This window comes from Mustela nivalis (assembly GCF_964662115.1).
Source record: "Mustela nivalis genome assembly, chromosome: X".
Taxonomy (NCBI): Eukaryota; Metazoa; Chordata; class Mammalia; order Carnivora; family Mustelidae; genus Mustela; species Mustela nivalis.
Genome location: NC_139040.1, coordinates 36,522,197 through 36,545,263, shown reverse-complemented (window position 1 = coordinate 36,545,263; position 23,067 = coordinate 36,522,197).

Genomic DNA, 23,067 nt, shown 5'->3' with positions numbered 1-23,067 from the left:
GGAATACTGAAGGCTGCTAGGCATAGTTGTTGCTGTAAAGGAATACTGATGGCTGCTGGTTTGGACATGACGCAAGAAGAAAGCCATATAGGTTGTGTTTGGGGCATTGAATGAGCTACTGAAATCTGCTGGAGTAGCCTTAAGGACCTGAAGTTGTGTCTCTCTGACTCAAAAATATTAAAATCCATTATAGATAAGACTTAAAGACAAGTCTTCCTTCACCTTAAGAGATCCAGGGGCATTCCTCAAAACTCTGACCTGCTGTTTCTGCCAGGTTGTCTCCAGTAACTACAGCGGGCCTAGAAAGCCTAGAAAGAAATGTCTTCGGCCAGAGGTATTGCGCCTCTGCTAATTCAGCTTCTCAGAGCATTACCCTTGGTTCTTGTCTTCTGCTGGCTGGAAAACCATATCCCACTTTCCCAACCGCCATCTCACTCCTGTCACTTGGAAAATCCATACCCTCTGCATTGACTCTGTGTTATGCTGTTTGTACCCTCTGGGGCCCAAGTCATCCGTCACCTGAACATGTGGGCCAAGAAGCATTTGGGAGCATGAAAGAAGAATAATTGCTGTCTTATGAATGTGACTGGGAGATCATCCCAGTATCCAAGGCTCATTCTCTGGCAAACACATAACCCTGAGATTCCAACACCCAGGACTCCTGAATGTCTATAGAAGCTAATTTGTGAGAGAGATGTGCCAAGCCTCCTAACTCCCACAAAAGCTTTGGTGATCCATGTGAGGAAGAAAAACAGGCAGCTACATTGTTGCCAGGAGTCCTATGGCTATAAGATGCTTATTCTTCTGATCACTGATGTCTCAGAGCCCAAGGCTGCCCTCTGGGAGGCCTACATCTTTGACAGAGAGATTGAGAAATGGAGGCCACCTTTCTCCACGTGCCTTGACCAGTCTGAATGCACTACTTTGCTTTTGACCTGAGTGATGCCTGATCCATTATGTAAATAGATCGGTGCTAAACAGCATAGATTGCAGAGGTAGGCTGTGAATTCACATTCTGGGCCCACCACCTGTGCATTCTTGGTCAGAACACATAAATTTTCTCCTCTTTTATATTGATGACTATAAAATGAACATAAATATAATAATGGCGTTGGGTTACTATGAGGAATAAATGTGATAATCCATGTAAACTCTGAATGTTGCCTGAGCATATAATAAACAGTAAATATTAGCTAGCATTATTTATTTTTACTTTTATTCTCTCACACAAGGGTCAGCAACCTTTTTCTTCTGTGAAGGGTCAGATAGTCCATACTTTAAGCTTTAGGGGCCAAGAGAAAATTTAAGATATTATATAGATGCTTTTATAATAATAAAGGAAAAGAATTTCTATGAATTTTTACTGATGAAATTCTAAACATAATAGTGATTGAGTATAATTTTTGATAATACAGACCTACCAGTGAGAAATTGGAAATCTTTTTTGGAATGACATTTTACTTCATTGGGTTTCAAAGTTAACATAACATTTCCTACCATTAAATCAACTGCAAATATTTGTCTATAAAAGCCATCCTTAGCTTGTGGGCCAAATAAAAATGAGGAATGGCTTGATCTTGACCCACAAGACACAATTTGCTGACCCTTGATTTTGCATGACTTTTCCAGCAGGAGGTTTGTTATCTACCTGGAGGATATCCTAATTTATTCCCATGATCTGACCCACGATCTGACCCAGAACTTCAGGTCTGGGCAGTTCTGAGACATCGAGGCAGTACCACCTCAGAGAAGACCTTGAAAAGTCCAGAAGTAACTTTTTTAAACCAAGGCCTGGCCACCCAAGTTGTCTACATGGTATCTAATGAAGTGCCATCTATACCAGATTGGGACCCCTCAGGTCAACCAAAGTGGTCAGTTGCTATCTGAAGTTTCTGGAGTATCACTGCTGCCTTCTACCCCTTTTTACCACACTCACCTCCAGATCAGCCTTCTCAGGAGAGAAAGAGTTTATCTGGTTCTTATCAAGATCATAGTCTAGCAACTGGAGCCACTTTTCATTTCTGACTTCACCCTGACACACTAAGCCTAGATGGCCCTACACCAATGAAACCAATGTGATCAAAAACAACTATGGATACCTGTCTAACTTAAGAGGACCTTGGCTACATCACTGTTCTTTTCTATGCCTGCTTCTTCAGGAAAGAAGCATCCCTGCCTGGGTTTCACCAACTTTGTGAAGATGTAAGGACCATTAGCCATCAAGGTACCTAAAAACATAGAGACTTTACTTTAAGGGTATCCAATACCCACAATAAATATTCATTTACTACAACAGGCTAGAGCAACTGAGACAGACCCAGCAGCTCAGCCTTCCAAGAGGAAGTGGGTTATCTTTTTTGAGTAGTTCATCCTCTCCATGGTGGATATAGTGGGCCCCATTTTGAACTTTTCCTATCTGTAGTTTTTATATATTAGGCAGCCAGGAAAGCTAGGAGGATACTCTCTATATGAGCTAAGTCAATGCCCTTTCTAGCCCCTTATGCTTATGCCATGGTCAAAGGCAGCCTATAAAACTTGTTTGTGTGAATGTTCCACAGCTCAGGGAATTCTACCCTCTGTTTAACAGCAATGACTAATATTCATTGAGAACTTATTGTGCACCAGGCACTATATATACTAAGCACTTTATATAAAGATTAAACTATTTCATTCTTGCAAACACTCTAAGACTCAACATGTTCTTTTCATCTCTATTGTCACAGATGAGGAAACTGTAGAACAGAAATATAAGTAATTCATTCAAGGCCATCAGCTAAGGAAATGGCTGAGTCAAAATATAAACCAGGTTTAATTAAGATATCAAGGCCATTCACCTTGTATATGGTGGAGTCAAATTGTAACCAAGTCCTCTCTAGCTCTTAAGTAATTCCCCCACTTTCCACTTGGTAGCCTGGATCACAGGTTCCTTTGCCCTACTCTGTTTATTTGGACTGACATCTAGATTTATTTGACTCTTCTTGTGGCTTTGGTTTCAATTTCTCCACAGAAAGCTGCATTTATAATTGCTCAACTGTGTTCCATTCTCCCCAGGCTGCAGTTCAGCTCGGTTTTATCCCTATGGACAATGCAGTTTCCAGTGGCACTACATTCTAGTTTAAACGCAGTCCTCTAGAGCTCCATTTGCTTAGAAGGAGGGATCCAACATTACCTCAGAAAGAACCGGAGTAAGGCAGAAAGATGGAGGGAGCCTCACTCTGGTAGATTCTTTAACAGACCTTCTGGTTAATCAAGCCTAAAGCAGAATAATAACTAACGTTAAACCTGTTCTCCAAATACTGGGATAAATGCTTTACACAAAGTGTTTCATTTAATACTCAGAAAAATTCTTTGAAGTCAGTACTATTATCACCATTTTAATCATAAGGAAACTAATGTTTGAAGAGATAGTGGCTTGTCGAAGTTTGAAGAATTCGGTGTTGGATTCAGATCTCTTAGACATCAAGCCCTATATTACTATACTCTACAACTAACTAGCATGATCCAGACCAGGCTTCAGATGGATGCCTACTTATGGCAGCACTTGGGTGAGATTCAGGCCCCTGTAGTGACAGCCCCAAGAGGCAGAGAATATTGGAATCGCCTACTGTATTAGAGTGGGTGACTGTATTTCTCAGATGGAGAGGCTCACACACAAGTATTTCTCTTATACTGTGACCCCACCCTGCTGGGAAGTGTGGTCTACTGAAGTCAAGACCTTGAACATGGTTTTTATTAGTGGCTTCCTCTCTGACACATCTTCAATGAGTCATCACTTATGATAGCTACTTCCAACACAAAGACTAGACTAGTAGAGAGAATTCCAAGAGAATTCTTCATCCACTTCAGATCTCCAAACACCTCCAAGATACCATTTTACAATAAACTATTTCTAGCATATTCTCTTTCATAACTCCACAAAGTCCTTATAGTGACAGATGTCCTGAAAAAAATATCATTCATTGCATACTCAGCACCAGTTCCATATCTACTCCAGCTATGACAATTTTTATTTATTTATTTATTTGACAGAGAGAGATCACAGGTAGGCAGAGAGGCAGGCAGAGAGAGAGGAAGGGAAGCAGGCTTCCCGCTGAGCAGAGAGCCGATGCGGGGCTTGATCCCAGGACTCTGGGATCATGACCTGAGCTGAAGGCAGAGGTTTTAACCCACTGAGCCACCCAGGTGCACCCCCAGCTATAATAATTTTTTCAAAAGAATATTCTGGTTCGAAATTATCCAGCTATTTGGTCTCTGATTATTGCCTGCAATTGTCATCCCAGTATTGGAGGGCCCTTCTCAAGACCCTTCACATTAGTATATATTTGTCAACTGCCTACTGTTGGTAGATATAGAGGTAAGATTAAGAATACCAACCAAGGGGCGCCTGGGTGGCTCAGTGGGTTAAGCCGCTGCCTTCAGCTCAGGTCATGATCTCAGGGTCCTGGGACCGAGTCCCGCATTGGGCTCTCTGCTCAGCGGGGAGCCTGCTTCCTCCTCTCTCTCTCTGCCTGCCTCTCTGCCTACTTGTAACCTCTCTCTGTCAAATAAATAAATAAAAATCTTTAAAAAAAAAAAAGAATACCAACCAAATACTAACTAAAGGAGTACCTCCACTGTTTTACCTTTTTTTTAAACAAACTTAATTTGTGAATATTACACTGGTTCCCCTTACTATCCTTACTATACCTAAGTTTTCCCACAACTCATCACATTTATCCAGCTAGAAATACATATTTTTACAGTAGTTATTACTTCCAGCCTACTGTTTTCTATACTCCCCCCATGCCATGTGGACATAAGGAGCTGTAAGCTACCAGAATGCTGAAGGTCAGGACATGATGTATGCTGAAAAATTCTGGGTCCTTGAGGAAAGCATCAACATGGGAGACAAAGGCACACAGCCAAACACGACCTTATAAGACACTTTAAAGTAATGAACATTATCAATATTGTAAGTTTTTTACTCCAGCTACCCACTTTGTGTGAATCCACCCCATATGCCACCATTCTTTTATATAGCTAACCCATTGAGACTTCTCCCTGTATCAATGGCTAGGTCTTCATGTTCCAGGAAAGTGAAGTCAAGAACCAAGTTGGGTTGCACAGTGGGTGATAGGCAGCAGTGTCCAGTTACACCCTCCTATATACTTATGTATGAGTTGATCTTAAAGGTCATGGATGTACCAATTAGAAAAATACATTGGTGGTGGTTCAGCTCATACTGATGAGTGTCTCTACTGATTCGTATGGATTGAGTGGGCATCTGGGTTCATTTGACTGGGATTTGGTCTACTACAATTTAAGGGCCCTGAGTTTATTCTACCCTCAATATAGTGGCAGAGTGCATTGGCTCCCCTTTGCAAGATGAACCACCAAATATATTTCTCAGATTAGTGAAGAGACCAGGTAATTTCTGAATTTACAAGAGGCATTAACCTCACTCACCCATGTCTATAGGCATGCAGGAGTCAAAGAAGGCATAAAAAGCAGCTTTCTGTGATTCCACCATGCTGGATCATTTGAGTGTCTTCATATATAGCAGAATTTGGATCCCAAAGTTGGTAGCATGGATCTCTATCAAGATAGGGCATGTGCCAACACAGTAACCAAAGCTTCCTCCTGGTAACTGGTAGATAAGCATTTAGTCGTGAATCGATGCATAAGAAGAAAGTTGCCCTCTAAATACTGCTTGATGCCCTTCCCATAATGTGGAGGCTGGAAAGGAGAGTAGCCCAGGAAGTTAGTCTGGCAAGACAAGGATCAGAAACCAGAGATACTTCTTCCCAATGTCCCTGGTCATGGATCTTGAGAAAGGAAATAGCAAAATGATGTCCAAAGGAAAACTTTTATCTAAAAGGAGTGGTCATGCATGGGAGTCTTAGAAAAGCAATAGAAGTCAAGGGGCAGTGCCAAATAAGGAGAACTATGAAAGGCAAGAGGAATACCATCAAGCAGGTCAGAGTGTACAAATCAAATACAAAGGTACCCAGGGACAGATGTTAGGATTACACCTGCTCCAGATATTACTTGCACAAATGGAGCCAAATCCTTTATAGAAGCAAGAATGACTATCAAATTAAACATTCAAATGAATGAAATAAATAATTTTTAAAAGTGCACATACTCTCTAATTCAGCAATGTGACTTCAGAAATTTATCCTATTGATATACTTGCATAACAGCATCAATATGAAGATGTCCACTGCAGCATTAATTGTATTAGTAAAAGACTAGAAAGAACAGAATGTCTATCAATGCTGGATTGGCTAAATAAATTATGGCACATTCATACAAAGTAATATTATTCAACCACTAAAGAGAATAACAAATCGATTGAAAACCAAACCAAAAGTGACACAGATATTGCAATTAGCAAAGACATTAAAAACGGTTATTTCAACTGTAGATTGTATGTTCAAAGTGTTAGTTGGAGACATGGAAGATTTTTTTTAATGACTTAAACAGAACTTCAGAGATGTAAAGCATAATATGTGAGATTAAAAATGTCCTAGATGGGATTTATAGCAGATTACATGTTAAACTAAAAAATACAGCAATATAAACTATCTACAATGAAAAAAAAAAACATGGGGGAAAAGAATCAGTATAATGCAAGACACATCAGTGAGCCATGAGACAACTTCAGGCAGTCAAATGCATGAGTAATTGGAGTCCCCCAAAGGAGAGCAAAGAGACAACAGAAAAATCATTTGAAGAAACAATGGTTGAAAAATTTCCAACCTTGATGAACTGTATAAACCCATGGATTTGGTGTGCCTTGGGTGGCTCAGTCTGTTAACATCTGCCTTCAGCTCAGATCATGATCTTGGAGTCCTGAGATTGAGACCTGTGTTGGGCTCCCTGCTCATTGGGGAGTCTGCTTCTCTCTCTCCCCATCCCCTACTCCTGTGGACTTTCTCTCTCTCTCGCTCTCTCTCTCCCCCAAATAAATAAACAAATAAATCTTTAAAAAAATAAAACCATGGATTCAAGTAGCTCAGAAAAATCACCCCCACAAAGAACATGAAGAAAACTATACAAAGCCACATGCTAATTAAAATGGTGAAAACAAGTGATAAAGAGAAAATCTTAAAAGTAGCCAGAGAAGAAAGACCAGTAATGTACTGAGGAACAAAACCAAGGATGATAGTAGTTTTCTCATTGGAAATAATACAGGTGAGGGGTGCCTAGGTGGCTTGGTTGGTTGAGCACCCAACTCTTGATCTCAGCTCAAGTTTTAATCTAACAGTCATAAGTTCAAGCCCCTACTTAAGAAAAAAAAAAAAGAGGAAATGGTACAATTGAGAAGAGAATAGAGCAGTATCTTTATTCTTAAAATTGTTTTAAGGATTTACTTACTTGTTTGAGAGAGAGAACGAGCATGAGTGGGAGAGGCAGAGGGAGAGAGAGATAGCGAATCTCAAGCAGACTCTGTGGAGTGCGGAGTCCAACTTGAGGCTTGATCCCATGGCCCTGAGATCAGAACCTGAGCCAAAACCAAGAGTAAGATGCTTAACTGACTGCACTGTCTAGTAATATCTCCTACTGAAGAAAAGAAGTGAAAGAAAAGAACTGTCAACCTAAAGTTCTATATCAAGAGAATGTATCCTTTAAAAGGGATGTTGATATAAAAAGCCTTTTAAAACATATAGAATTTGAGGGGCACCTGGGTGCTCAGTGGGTTAAAGCCTCTGCCTTCGGCTTGGGTCATGATCCCGGGGTCCTGGGATTGAGCCTGCATTGGGCTTTCTGCTCGGCAGGGAGCCTGCTTTTTCCTCTCTCTGCCTGCCTCTCTGCCTACTTGTGATCTCTGTCTGTCAAATAAATAAAATCTTTTAAAAAAATACAGAAATTTGAAAGATTTTATCACCAGCAATTCACATTATAGCAAATGTTCGAGAATGTCTTTCAAGTAGAAGAAAATGACACCAGATGCAAATATGGATCTACACAAAAGCATGAGAGTACTGGAAATGATGAGTACCTGGGTAAATATATATGTTTTTTATATTATTTAAATCTCTTTAAAGGATAACTGATTCTTTAATTAAATATAGTAAAAACTAATTTTTGGGTTTATAAGAAAGCAAAAGTCAAATGTATGATAACAATAGCATAAAGGCTGGGAGGGAAAAAATAAAATGTTAGTGGTATAAATTCACTTGAGGGTAGACAGCATAACTTAAAAAATATTTTCTCTAAACCCTGAATCAATCTCTAAAATAACAAAACAAAAGCTATAGCTAAAAAGCCAACAAAGGGGCGCCTGGGTGGCTCAGTGGGCTAAGCCGCTGCCTTCGGCTCAGGTCATGATCTCAAGGTCCTGGGATCGAGTCCCGCATCGGGCTCTCTGCTCAGCGGGGAGTCTGCTTCCCTCTCTCTCTCTGCCTACTTGTGATCTCTGTCTGTCAAATAAATAAATAAAATCTTAAAAAAAATAAAAAATAAATAAAAAGCCAACAAAGGAGATAAAATATGATAACTAAAAATGTATAATGAGTTCAGAACAAGGTTGAAAAAGAGGAAAAGTGGAACAAAGAACAGAAGAGACAATTAGAAAACAAATAATCTGATACATTAAAACCAACTGGATCAATAATCATATTAGAAGTAAATGGTTTAATCTTACAAACTAAAAGACAGAGATTGTCAGAATGAACTTAAAAAGGCAAGATGCAGTTATATGCCATGTTCAACATACACACTTTAAATATAAAAATGCAAATAGGTTAAAAGTAAAACGGTGAAATAAAGCATACTACCATACTATGCTAACTCTAGACAAAGGAAAACTGACACAGCTGTGTTAACATTAAACAAAATGAATTTCAAAGTGAAGAATACTATTATCAGTGATACAGAAGGTCATTTCATAATGATAAAGGGGTTAATTCTTCAAGAGGACATGACAGCCCTTAATATATGAAACAAAAAGTGATAGAACTATAAGGAGAAATAGGAAAATCTATAAACACTGTTGAAGAGTTCAATATTCTCTCAATAATTAATAGAAAAAGTAGACTGAAAATCAGCAAAGACGTAAGAGACTGGAGCAACACTATCAATGAACTTGACTAGATTGACATACATAGAGCAGTCCACTCAACAACAGCAGATGACACATTTTTCTCAAGTGCAGATGGAACATTTATTAAGATAGATCATATTCTTGAACATAAAACAAGTCTCAATAAATTTTAAAAGAATCAAGTGACACAATATATATTCCCTGAGCACAATGTAATTAAATTAAAATTTAATAAGAAAGGCATTTGAGAAAATTTCACATGTATTTAAAAACTGAACAAAACACTCCTAAATAACCCATGAGTCAAAGACATCAAAAGGGAAATTTAAAAATATTTTGAACTGAGTGAAAATAAAAACACAACATATCAGAATTTGTGGTTTGTAGCTGGAAGTGCATTAGAAAGATCTCAAATCAATGACTTCAGTTTCCACTAAAACAAACAAACAAACAAACAAACAAACCTGGTTTCACTTATTCGTGGAGTCTAACAAATAGCATGGAGGACAAGGGGAGATGGAGAGGAGAAGGGAGTTGGGGGAAATTGGAAGGGGAGGTGAACCATGAGAGACTATGGACTCTGAAAAGCAATCTGAGGGTTTTGAAGGGGTGGGGGATGGGAGGTTGGGGGAACCAGGTGGTGGGTATTAGAGAGGGCACATATTGCATGGAGCACTGGGTGTGGTGCAAAAACAATGAATACTGTTATGCTGAAAATAAATTTAAAAAATTTAAAAAAAACTGGAAAAATAAAAGCAAATTAATTAGAAACAAAGTAATCATGAAGATTAAACTGTAAATCAGTAACATAGGAAAGAGGAAAAAGAGCAAAAAACAATAAAACAAAAGGTGGTCCTCTGTAAAAATCAAAGAAATTAATAAATCTCTAGCCAAACTTTTCAGAAAAAAAGGACACAAATTGCTAATTTCAAAAATGAGAAAGGGCATAGAAAAACAGACTCTGCCAATGTTAAAAATGCAATAAGGGATTATTATGAATAACTTTGTGCTGATAAACTTGACAACTTAGATGAAATGGATAAGCTTCTTAAAACACACAAACTTGTGTTACCTGCCTAGCTCAGTCCATGGAGAGTATGATCTCGGGGTTGTGACTTCAAGCTCCATGTTGGGTATAGAGATTACTTTTAAAAATCTTTTTTAAAAGACACAAACTATCAAAGCTCCCTCAAGAAGACACAATCTGATTGGTCATTCATCTATTAAAAAAAATCAAATTTGTAGTTAAAAGCCTTTTCATAAATATATTTCCAGACCCAGATGCCTTCACTTCAACTATATATTTAAGGAAGAAATAATACCAAATCCACTATAAATTTTCTTCAAGAAAATTGAAGAGGAAGTACTGTTTCTCAAATCATCATTCTATAAGTATTACACTGATACTGAAACCAGAATAAAGATGTTTTTAAAAAGACCCACTACCAATCACTATTCTTCATTAATATAGACAGAAAAATGTCTTTAAAAAGTTTGCAAATCAAATCCAACATTATATTAGCAGTATAAACGTCATTGCCAAGTGGGATTTAATCCAAGAATGCAGGGTTGGTTTAACATTTTAAAAATAAATGTAATTTGCCATATTAATAAACTAAGGGAGAAAGCCACACAATCATCTCAATAAATGAAAAAAAAAAGCACTTGACAAAATCCAACAACCATTCCTGATGTTTTAAAAAAATTTCCAATAAAACCAGGAATAAAAGTGAACTTCCTCAACCTGAAAAAGTGCATCTAAAAAGTCTACATACAACATCACATGTAATGATGAAAGGCAATGTTTTTTCCATGAGATCAGGAATGAGGAAAGGATGTCCGTTTTCACCACTTCTATTCAACATTGTACTGGTGCTCTGGATAGTGCAGATAGTGAAAAAAAGATATATAAGATATCTAGATTGGAAAATGATATGATTATCTGTTTAGAAAATTCAATAAAATCTACAAAAATCTATTATGTTGAGTGAAATAAGTCAAGCAGAGAGAGTCAATTATCCTATGGTTTCACTTATTTGTGGAGCATAACAAATAGCATGGAGGACATGGAGAGATAGAGAGGAGAAGGGAGTTGGGGGAAATTGGAAGGGGAGGTGAACAATGAGAGACTATGGACTCTGAAAAACAATCTGAGGGTTTTGAAGTGGCGGGGGGTGGGAGGTTGGGGTACCAGGTGGTGGGTATTAGAGAGGGCACAGATTGCATGGAGCACTGGGTGTGGTGCAAAAACAATGAATACTGTTATGCTGAAAATTAAAAAAATAATTAAAAAAAAGAAAACATTCTAAAAATCTATTAGAACTTAACACACTTAGCAATGTTGCTAGGTAAAGAATCAATATAAAGAAATCAAGTAAATCAATCAGTAATTAAAAATTCAAAGATATATATCTACAATAGAACAAAAATATGAAATGCCTAGAGATGAAGCTGATAAAAGTCATGAAAGAACTGTACAACCATAAACTACAAATCACTGTGGAGAGAAAATAAAGATTATTAACTAAATGAAGAAATATAACTTCTTCATTGATTTGAAGTCTTAAGATTGTTAAGATGTCAAGTCTTCCTAAGCGGATTTATAGGTTAAATGCAATTCCAATCAAAATTCCAGCAGAGTTTTTGTTTGGTAGAAATCGACAAGCTGATTCTAAAGTTGATACAGAAGTCTAAAGGACTGAATATAGGAAAAATAACTTTGAAAAATGAAAAAGTTGAGGGGTTAACCCTAAATGATTCCAAGACTTATTATTAAACTATATTAATCCAAACAATGTGGTATTGGAATAAAGAAAGAGCAATGTAACAGAATGAGTCCAGATCTAGAGCCCACATGTTTATAGGTAGCTAATATATATGTATATATATATATATATACACACACATACATATACATATGTATGTATATGTATTATTATACCTATATATATGTAGGTAGCTAATATATATATATTATTATTATACCTAATAATAGATAATAAATAAATAAAAGAACAAATAGATATATATAAAAAAATAAATAGATATGTAAATATATGTACATATATAGGTATATATACGTATGTATATGTATTTATACCTATATATGTAGGTAGCTAATATATATATAGGTATAATAATAATATACATACGTATATATACCTATATATAGGTATAATAATAATATATATATATTAGCTACCTAATATATATATATAGGTATGTATATATATAGGTATAAATACATATACAACATATATATACCTATATATAGGTATAATATATATATATATATTAGCTACCTATATATAGGTATAAATACATATATATACATATATATACATATATATGTACATATATTTATATATCTATTTTATTATATACGTATATATATATATATATATGTGTACATATAGATATATATTTTTTTTACAAAGGTGCAAAGGCCATTACAGGGACAAAGGGTAGTCTTTTCAACCGAGGGTACTGAAATAATAGGATATTACTTGCAAAACATGAAGTTCAAACCATATACAAAAATTAAGAGTGTATCACAAACCTAAATGTAAAATCTAAACATATAAGCTTTATAAAAGAAGACATAAGAGAAATATTTGTGATCTTGGATTAGGCGAAGAGTTTCTGGATACAGCACCAAAGACATGATCCCAAATAGAACAGATTAGTAAATTAATCTTCATCAAAATTTAAGACTTCTGCTTTTCAAAAAACAGTCCTTTCTAAGAAGATTTTATTTTTTTAAAGTAGTCTCTACACCCAACATGAGGCTTGAACCTACAACCCCAAGATGAAGTCACATGCTCCACCAACTGAGCCAGCGAAGCCCCCCTCAAAATAACATTCTTAAGAGAATGGGAAAAAAATCTTAGCAAATCATATATCTAAGAAATAACTTGTGTCCAGGATACATAGAGAACTCGCAAGTCAAGGATAAGAAACCATCACTCATTTCCAAAATGGACAATGGGTGAAGAGAAATTTATATTCTTATAAACTGCTTATTCATATGTAATTTGATATTACCCATTTGGAGGCCAATTTGGCAGAACTGAAAGAAATTTTTAATGTACTTCACTCTTCAATACAGCAAGTCTTTTAGAAGTACTGTATTTTTCCTAGAAAAAATTACTTTCTGTGTGCACAAATAGGCATGTGCACAGATGTTACTGAAACCTTATTTAAAATAGCAAAAAATTGGACATAATCTAAGTGTCCAGCAAAGAAGGCTGGTGAATACACCATGATTCATCCATCATCCTCATTACGCTGAGCTGTAATTCAGCAATTAAGTGAATGAGGTAGAGCTATGTGTCCTGACATGAAAAGAATTTGAGTGCCATTGGTAGATAAAGAAAGCAAGTTACAGAACGAATGCACGATGTTATTCTAAAATAAAATAAAAACCATATATTTGTATATGTACCCATATTGATGAAATCTCATTTAAAGGATCTGAGGTGATAACTATTAGAGGTCCTACAAAAAGGAGGGAAAGGGACATTTACATTATATGCTTTTTATAACAGCTTTATTGAGATATAGTTCACATAAAGTACAGCTTTATTGAGATATAGTTCACATAAAGTACAGTTCACACATGTCAGTGTGCAATTCAATGGTTTTTAGTATATTCACCACCGATTTCAGAATATTATCATCACCTCAAGAAGAAACTCTGTCTGTTAGCAGTCACTCCCTATTTCCAGTCTCTATGGGCTTGGCTATTTGAAACATTCCATATGAATAGAATTATATAATATGTGGTCCTTCATTACCAGCTTCTTTCACTTAGCCTAATGTCTTCATGTCTTATCTATGAATCAGTATGTAATTTACTTATATTGCTAAATAATATTCCATTGTATAGATATACCACTTTTTATTCATTCATCACTTGATTGGCATTTGGGTTATTTTCCCTTTTTAGCTATCATGAATAATGTTGCCATAAATATTTAGATACACATTTGTGTGCATCTGCTATGTATATTTTAACTTTTCTAATTTTTTTACAATGAAAATATATCCATATATTATTTGCCAAAAAATCAGACATGCAATAAAGTGTGCCTTACACATACTATTATATGCAACTCTATGAGGGTGGGACTATTGTTGTCTGCATTTTACAGATGAGGAAACCAGGCTTAGGAAAGTTAAGTGGCTCATCCAAGATCACAGCTTAGGAGATAGCTCAGGAGATAGGATAAAGGAGAGAGCTTAGATTCAAACAACTGCTGTCAAGCTCCAAAGCCCAGTCTCTTAATCATCACACTGGACTGCCAATTGTGATGGCCTTCTGGTAAGGGTATTCCCTGTAACCAAGATAGTATTAGGATTACAAAACAGGGAAAAGGTTTATGATCAATCAAATAATGGTTTCAGGAGTGGGTTGGAGGGTTGGTAATGGGTAAATTAGTCTGTTGGACCTTCCAGATCAATTTTGGATCAGAGTGCAAGGGCTCCAGGGGCTGGATCATGGGCTGCCATTGTGGCAGATGTGGGGCCTCCATAAGTCCCTGTACTCAAGGTTTATATAGACTACTGTGGAAGAGTCAATACTTCTACCAGGTTATATTTTCAGCCTATAGTTATCCTCTATTTCCCTTGCATTAGAATATTCCAGCCCTTTGCCAAGGTTCCTGACTAGAGGCATCTGCGTGTGTCTGTTTCACTTGTCTCAATCAGGTGCAGTCGACTAATGACAGTAAAGCTCCCAAGTCAGAGGATTTCTTATGGTGGGGCCTTGGCTGCTCCCATACATATGTGATTGGGCATCTACTCAATGGGACACCATGTATGTGAAAATTCTACCTTTTCTAGAACAACATTTCACCTGAAAAACTGAGCTTTTAGCTTCACTTCAACAGCATTATGATGCACAGTGTGTGCTATATCATTACAGGTACAGAGACACCCCCCAGCCCCCACCTTAAAGGTACTCCTGATTACCAGCAGTTGTTATCCCTACAACATGTAGTTAACTTCAACCCGGGCCATTTTCCCAAAGAGGGAGACATATGGGTGAAAGTGCCTGGGCTGTGGTCTTCTTGTCATAGGATCACTTGTACCTCATTATTGGAGGCGTCAGTTCAAATTACATAAAACCAGTTGGCTTAGGTTAGGCCAGGATCAAGACAAAAATGTTTTTTAAAACTGCTTTATTGGGATGCTTGGGTGGTTCATTCCGTTAAGCATCTGTGTTCAGCTCAGAACATGATCCCAGGGTCCTTCGATCAAGTCCCGCATAAGGCTCCTTGTTCAGTGGGGAGCCTTCATCTCGCTCTGCCTGCTTCTCCTTCTGCCTGCTGCTCCCTTTGCTTGTGTCCCGCCTCTCTCTGGCAGACAAATAAATAAAATCTTTAAAAAACTGTTTTATTGAGGTATGAGTGCCACAAAATATATGCACAAACTTCAAATAATTACCACTTACTTCTATTTTTTCTAATCCTTTTTTTTTTCTTGTTTCATTGCACAGGTTGGAACCTTTAGTATAATGATGAACAGAAGTTATTCTAGGGGGCATCATTCTCTTGTTTCTGATCTTAAAGGGAATACTTCAAGAAAATACTTTAAGGATATAATGTCTGCTGTACTTATTGGTAGAGATGCCCTTCATCCTATCTTCCTATACTAATTTACCTATTCCCAGTTAACGGAGGGACTGCTTTTTTTTTTTTTTAAGATTTGATTTATTTATTTGACAGACAGAGATCACAAGTAGGCAGAGAGGCAGGTGGGGAGCAGGGTTGAGGGGCAAAGCAGGCCCCTTGCTGAGCAGAGATCTTGATGTCTTCTATTATGTTGAGATGATGTCCCTCTTTTTTCCAGCTTTACTGAAGTATAATCGAAAGTAAATTGTATGTATTTAAGGTATAAAATATTATGTTTTGATATATGTGTACTTTGTGAAATTATTACCTCTCTCTCTCTCTCTCTCTCTCTCTATATATATATATATATATATATATATACACATATGTATGTATGTATTTGTCCTTTTACCATTAGTCTTTCTGTGTTCTTACATTAAAATATATATGAAGGTATTCTCTTATAGAAAGTATATAACTGGAGTTTGTTCTTTTATTCATTCTGACAATCCTTGAAATCTTAACTGAGGACTTTAGTCCATTTATATTTAGAGTGATTACTGATAATATTTGGATCTATCCCTACCATCTTATTATGAGCTTTTTCTTTGTCTCTTTTACGGTTTCATTTTCCTCTATCTCTCTTTATAAAAGATTTTTATTTGTTTATTTGTCAGAGAAAGGGAGAGAGCACAAGCAGGGGGAGTGGCAGGCAGAGGAAGAAGTAGGCTCCCTACTGAGCAAGGGGCCTCATGTGAGACTGAGTCCCAGGATGCTGGGATCATGACCTGAGCCAAAGGCAGATGCTTAGCTGACTGAGCCACCCAAGTGACCCCTCTCCTCTCTCTTTTCTTGAGGTCTTTTGGGTTAAACTTTTTAAAATTTCATTTTTCTCTCTGCTGATTTGAAAGTTATATATTTCATGTATATACTTTTGTTAATTATTCTTGCTATTTTAACTTGCATGCTGCAAAAAGTCTTAAATTAATCCTTTTCTATTTCTTTAATAACTTAACTTTCAAAGGGGCTACATTACCCATATTCACCATGTATTGCCTTCAGCATCAATATCTGAAAGCCATGGATTATGTAGCACTATCCCCACAAGCCTTCAGTCTTTCCCAGTTTTGCAAGGAAACGTATGTTAAAAAATTACTACCTGATTTTGTAGATCAAGAAATTGGGCCCTGAAACAACAACAACAAAAAAGTCCATAGAAATAACTCATCTATCTAATCAGGAGGAAAACCAGTCCTCCTATTTTTCCAGTTATGAAATTCAGAAGATTGCTTGGGAAAACTTTTTTCCACATGTAATTGTTCAAAATTTTGATTTTGCCACCTGGCCCTCCAAAGAACTTATACTAATATGCATACAGCAGTAATTGAAATCCATGATCAATTAAATACGTAGTTCCTTTCAGTTCTTAGAGGACAGGGACCACACCTTTTTTTACACTTGTATTATAGGAAATGTTAAACCTTTATGAAAATAGAGAGACTAGTTAATAAATCTTGTGGAAACTTCATAGGCAGGAAGCATGGCAATAAATCAGAGAAAAGCAAGATTAAATAGGGTTAGGTTTTATGTTCTATTTTTATAGGGTCAGATTATTTTAAATCCTTTCTGTATTTTGGGATTATAGTAAAGCCTTAATAAACAGGACCCCAACAAACTGGAAACCTTCACTGACTAGATTATTTCTTGGTACTCTACTTTGAGTAGAGGCTCATTATAATATGCTCATAAGAAAGGTTTATTCTAAAAACACAAGATTCATGGAATGATTGCTGAACAACAAATAAGTCAAAGAATAAATCAAGTGGTAAATTAGAAAGTATCTTGAGACAAATGAAAAGGAAAACACAATGTAACAACGTATTAGATGTAGTGAAAGCAATATTAAGAGGAAGGTTTTAGTGATGAGTGACTATAATAAAAAAGATTAATTCAAATAAACAATCTAACTTTATACTTCAAAGAACTAAAAATAGAAGACAAACCAAGCCTGAAATTAACAGAGGGAAGGAAATAATAAAGATCTGAGCAGAAATAAACAAAATGGAGAGTATAAGCACAGTAGAAAAAATAAATGAAACTAAGAGTTGTTTTTTAGAAGATAAACAAAATTGACAAATTTTAGCTAAACTAAGAACAAAACAGAACTCAAAGAAAGTAGGAAATGAAAAACAAGGCATTACAACTGATACAACAAAAATAAAAAGGATCACAATAGAGCACTGTGAGCATTTATATGTCAACAAATTGGATAACATAGAAAAATCAACTAAATTCCTAGAAACATACACCTTACCAAGGCTGATTCATGAAAAGATAGAAAATCTGAACAGACTGCTAACTAGTAAAGAGATTGAATCAGTAACTGAAAACCTCACAACGACAACCGAAAAGCCCAGGACAAGTTGGTTTTACAGATGAATTCTATGAAAGATTTAAAGAAAAATTAATGCCAATCCTTCTCCAAGTCTGTCAAAAAATTTAAGAGGAGGAATCACTTCCAAATTCATGTTATAAAGCCAGCATTTCCCTGGTACCAAAGCTAGACAAAGATACTACAAGAAAAGAAAACTATAGGCCAATATCCCTGATGAGCATAGATGCAAAAACCCTCAACAAAATACTAGCCCACTGAATTCAACAACACATTAAAAGGATCATATAACATGATAAATTGGGATTTATTACTGAGATACCAAGTTGATTCAACACATACAAATCAATTCATGCTATATATCATATTTAAAAATTGATGAATGGATAGGAAGAGGTGGTATATATACACACAATGGAATATTACTCAGCCATCAAAAGAATGAAAATTGTCATTTACAATGACATGGATAGAGCTAGAGAGTATTATACTAAATGAAATAAGTCAGTCAGAGAAAGACAAATACCATATGATTTCACTCATATGTGGAATTTAAGAAACGTAGCAGATAAACACAGGTGGGAAAAAAAGAGAGAGACAAACTATAAAACAGACTCTTAACTGTAGAACAAACTGCGGGCTGCTGGAGGGGAGGTGGGTGGGTAGGGGGATGGGTTAAATGGGTGATGAGTATTAAGGAGGGCACCTGTTGTGATGAGCACCAGGTGTTGTATGTAGGTGATGAATCACTAAATCCTACGCTTGAAACTAATATTACACTATATGTTAGCTAACTGGAATTTAAATAAAAAATTGGAAGAAAAAAATTTAAAAGAATGAAAGATAAAAATCCCATGATCATCTCAATCGATACAGAAAAAACACATTTAACAAAATTTAACAAAATTCAAAATCCTTTCATGATTAAAAAATCTCCTCACAAACTAGGAATAAATGGGTATGAAATTTCAGTTATGCAGGAGGAATAAGTTCTGGCCATCTAATATATAGTATGGTGAGTATAGTTAATAATTCTTGACATTTGTTAAGAGAGTAGATCTTAAGTGTTCTCATCACACAGAAACAAAAAAATAACTGTGTGTGGTGATAGACTTATTTTAAGTAACCTCTCTACCCAACATGGGGTGGGGCTTAAACTCATCACCCCAAGATCAAGAGTTACATGCTGTACTGACACAGTAGGCATCCTAATTGATGTTTTAATTAGCTTTATTGTGGTAATAATTTCACAAAGTATACATATATCAAAACATAATATTTTATACCTTAAATAGATAAAATTTACTTCCGATTATACTTCAGTAAAGCTGGAAAAAAGAGGGACATCATCTCAACATAATAGAAGACATATATGAAAAGTCCATAGCTGACATCATACTCAGTGGTAAAAAATGGAAGGCTTTTCTTCTAAGATCAGGAACAAGGCAAGTATGCCCACTCTCACCACTTTTATTCAACATAATACAGGTAAGCCTAGTCAGAGCAATTAGGCAAGAAAAAAAAAAGGCTTCTGAATTGGAAGGGAGGAAGCAAAATTTTTTCTGTTTGCAGATGATATGATTTTGTATTTAGAAAACCCTAAGGATTCCTCCCAAACTGTCAGAACTAATAAACAAATTCCGTAAAACTGAAGTATACGTAATCAATATATGGAGATTGGTTGCATTTCAACACCTAACAATTCCAAAAGGAATTTAAGGGAAAAAAAACATGTACAGTAACAACGAAAAGAATAAAAGCGTTAGTAATAAATTTAACCCAAGAAGTCGAAGATATATACATTGAAAGCTACAAGTCATTAAAGAAAGAAATTTAAAAAGACATAAATAAATGGAAAGACATCCCATGTTTATGAATTAGGAGACTCAATATTGTTAAAATGTCCATATACCCAAAGTGATCTACAGATTCAAATCCCAATGGTATTTTTTACAGAACTAGAAAAAACAATCCAAAAATTCATATGGAATCACAAAGGCCTAGAACAAAAGCTGGAGGCATCACACTTTCTAACTTCAAACTATATTACAAAACTACAGTAATTAAAACAGTATAGCACTGGCATGAAGAGAGACATAGAGATCAATGGAACAGAACAGAGAGTCTAGAAATAAACTCATGAATGTATGGTGAACTGATCTTCAACAAGGGTGTCTAGAATACACAATGAGGAAAGAACAGTCTCTTCAACAAATGGCATTGATAAAATTGGATATCCAGATGCAAAAGAAATTGGATCCTTATCATGCTTCATGCCTAAAAATCAGCTCAGAATGGATTAAAGACTTAAACATAAGGCCTGAAACTAGGTAACTCTTAGAATGAAAACATGGAGGAAGAGCTTCAGGATGTTGGTCTTGGCAATTATTTCTTGTATATAATACCAAAAACAGAGGCAACAAAAACAGATAGATGGGACTGAATCAAACTAAGAGGCTTCTGCACAGGAAACAATAGAGTGAAAAGGCAACTTAGAGAATAGGAGGAAATATTTCTGAATTCTGTATCTGATAAGGGGTTAATATCCAAAATACGTAAGGAACTCCTACAACTCAAGAGCAAATAACAACAACAACACCTAATTTTATAAAATGGGCAAAGGACCTGAGTAGACATTTCACCAAAGACGACATGCAAATGGCCAACAAGTAAATAAAAAGATGCTCAATGTCACTAATCATCAGAGAAATGCAGATCAAAACCACAATGAACTATCACCTGATACCTGTTGGGATGGCTATTACCAAGCCAAAATGAAAATGAAAACCATACCAAACCAAACCAAAAGATAAAAAGTGTTGATGAGAATGTGGAGAAACTGGAACCCTTGTACACTGTTGGTGGGAGTATAAATTGTACCACTGCTCTGGGAACCAATATGGCATTTCCTTAAAAATTTACAGTAATCCTGCTTCTGGGTGTTTATCAGAAAGAATTGAAATCACGATCTTGAAGAAATTCTTGTGCTCCCATGTCCATTGCAGTATCATTCACTTTAACCAAAATGTGGAAACAACCTAAATGTCCATTAATGGATGGATGAACTATACATACAGTAGACTATTTTTTTTAAGATTTTATTTATTTATTTGAGAGAGAGAGAGAGAGCACAAGCAGGGGGAGGAGCAGGCAGAGCAAGAGGGAGAAGCCGACTCCCCGCTGAGCAGGGAGCCTGATGCAGAGCTTGATCCCAGGGCTTTGGGATCATGACCCGAACCGAAGGCAGCTGCTTAACCGACTGAACCACCCAGTCACCCCCATAAAGTGGACTATTATTCACCCTTAAAAAATAAAGGAAATCCTGCCATATGGGATGTAGATGAATTTGGGGGGACATTACTCAAAGTGAAATAAGCCAGTCACAGAAGGACAAATACCACATGATTTCACTTACATAAGGTATCTAAAATGGCCAAACTCATAGAAGCAGTGAATAGAGTGGTGGTTGCTGGGGACTGGGGAGGAGGGGCAAAGGAGGTGTGCTATTCAGTGGATATAAAGTTTCAGTTATCAGGATGACTCAATTCCAGATATCCTCTTTACAACATTGTGCCTCTAGTTAACAACACTGTATGGTACACTTAAAAATGTGTCAAGAGGGTATATCTCCCGTTAAAGGTTCTTACCACAATAGGAAAGAAAAAGCTTCAGGGAGCAACCTGGAACTGTCCACCCCCTAGACTAGTCTCATACCTCTAATTCTTCAAATTAAATTCAATTAGCCAGCATATACTAGATACATCATTAGTTTCAGAAGCAGTGTTCAATGATTCATCAGTTGCATCATATTTTGAATTTCATTTTCAGTTTTAGGTGCTTGGCATCACACAGATTATTCCGCATATTTGTCTTGTGTGACGTGGTTATCAGGGACAAAATTATCTGTGGAGAGAGAACTGAATAATTTGAGGGCACCCAAGGTATTTTTACTTCCCAGAATGCCTAAACTTCTATATAGCAACAGTGACCCATTTCACTGGCCTTAGTGCTGTCTCCGCCCACTAATCTTCCTTTTGCTAAGAGAAACACACAAAGGCACTTTCTTGTAAACGAGGAGGTCAGGTCACTTTTTCCCCAGTTGGGAAAGGCAGGGATTTTGATGTCCAGTTATTAGAAGTGCGAAGGAAAGTGTGCAACACCGAGAGACTAGAAGCGTGTTGGAGGCAGATTTCATCTCCTTCACCATTTTCCCACAACTTGGCTCTAAGCATTGTTATGACTCAACTTCTCTGTGCTTGGCAAAGGATAGTCAAACAAGGATAGTCTCTAGTATCAAATCAGAACAGGAGTCCTTGGCTGAATGGAAGATCCAGGTATCTCTGATATATTCTGAATGGAGTTCTTTGCTAGGTCTTTTGATAAACAGGAACTTGTGTAAAGGACCCCAAACTTCCCTTCCGAGTAAGTCATGTACATTCTTACAAAACCGCTAGCAGGCATGTACTCTCAACCTGTCCCAATAACCATGAGTATAGCAAGAATCTGTGTCACACTTCCCTGCGCAATCCTAAATGGCCTCTTCATCATCCTCTTTGGATGGATCCTCATCTTTTCTCTGTTCCCTGCTGGTCTCAGTAGTTACAGAGAATTCCTCATCTCTATTTATTTATCATGCCTACCTCCCATCAATCAGTGCTTGATCTCTCCTATCCTGGAGCACAGAAATCTCTTTCTCTGTGTTCGCTCGGTGTTGAGGTCCTACTAGCAATAAAGGAGTTCTGATTTTAATGGACAAAGACCCATGAAGACAGTTGTCGCTTTTTTCAAATAATAATACCTATCGTGTATGGAGCCTCACTCTGCCTATGGCACTTGTTCCACTGCATTTTGTTCTCACACCTCTCTAACTATTTGACAGGTGGGTCATTGATATGGAGTCATTCCCCAAGATTTTCCAGCTGGATCTGTCTGACTCCAGAACGGAGCCTTTTGCCGGTTCCATTCACCAGCTTCTTTTGCTTGTATCCACCTGTACACTCCCGGGACTGCCCAGGCTGCTGTGTGGGAGACAG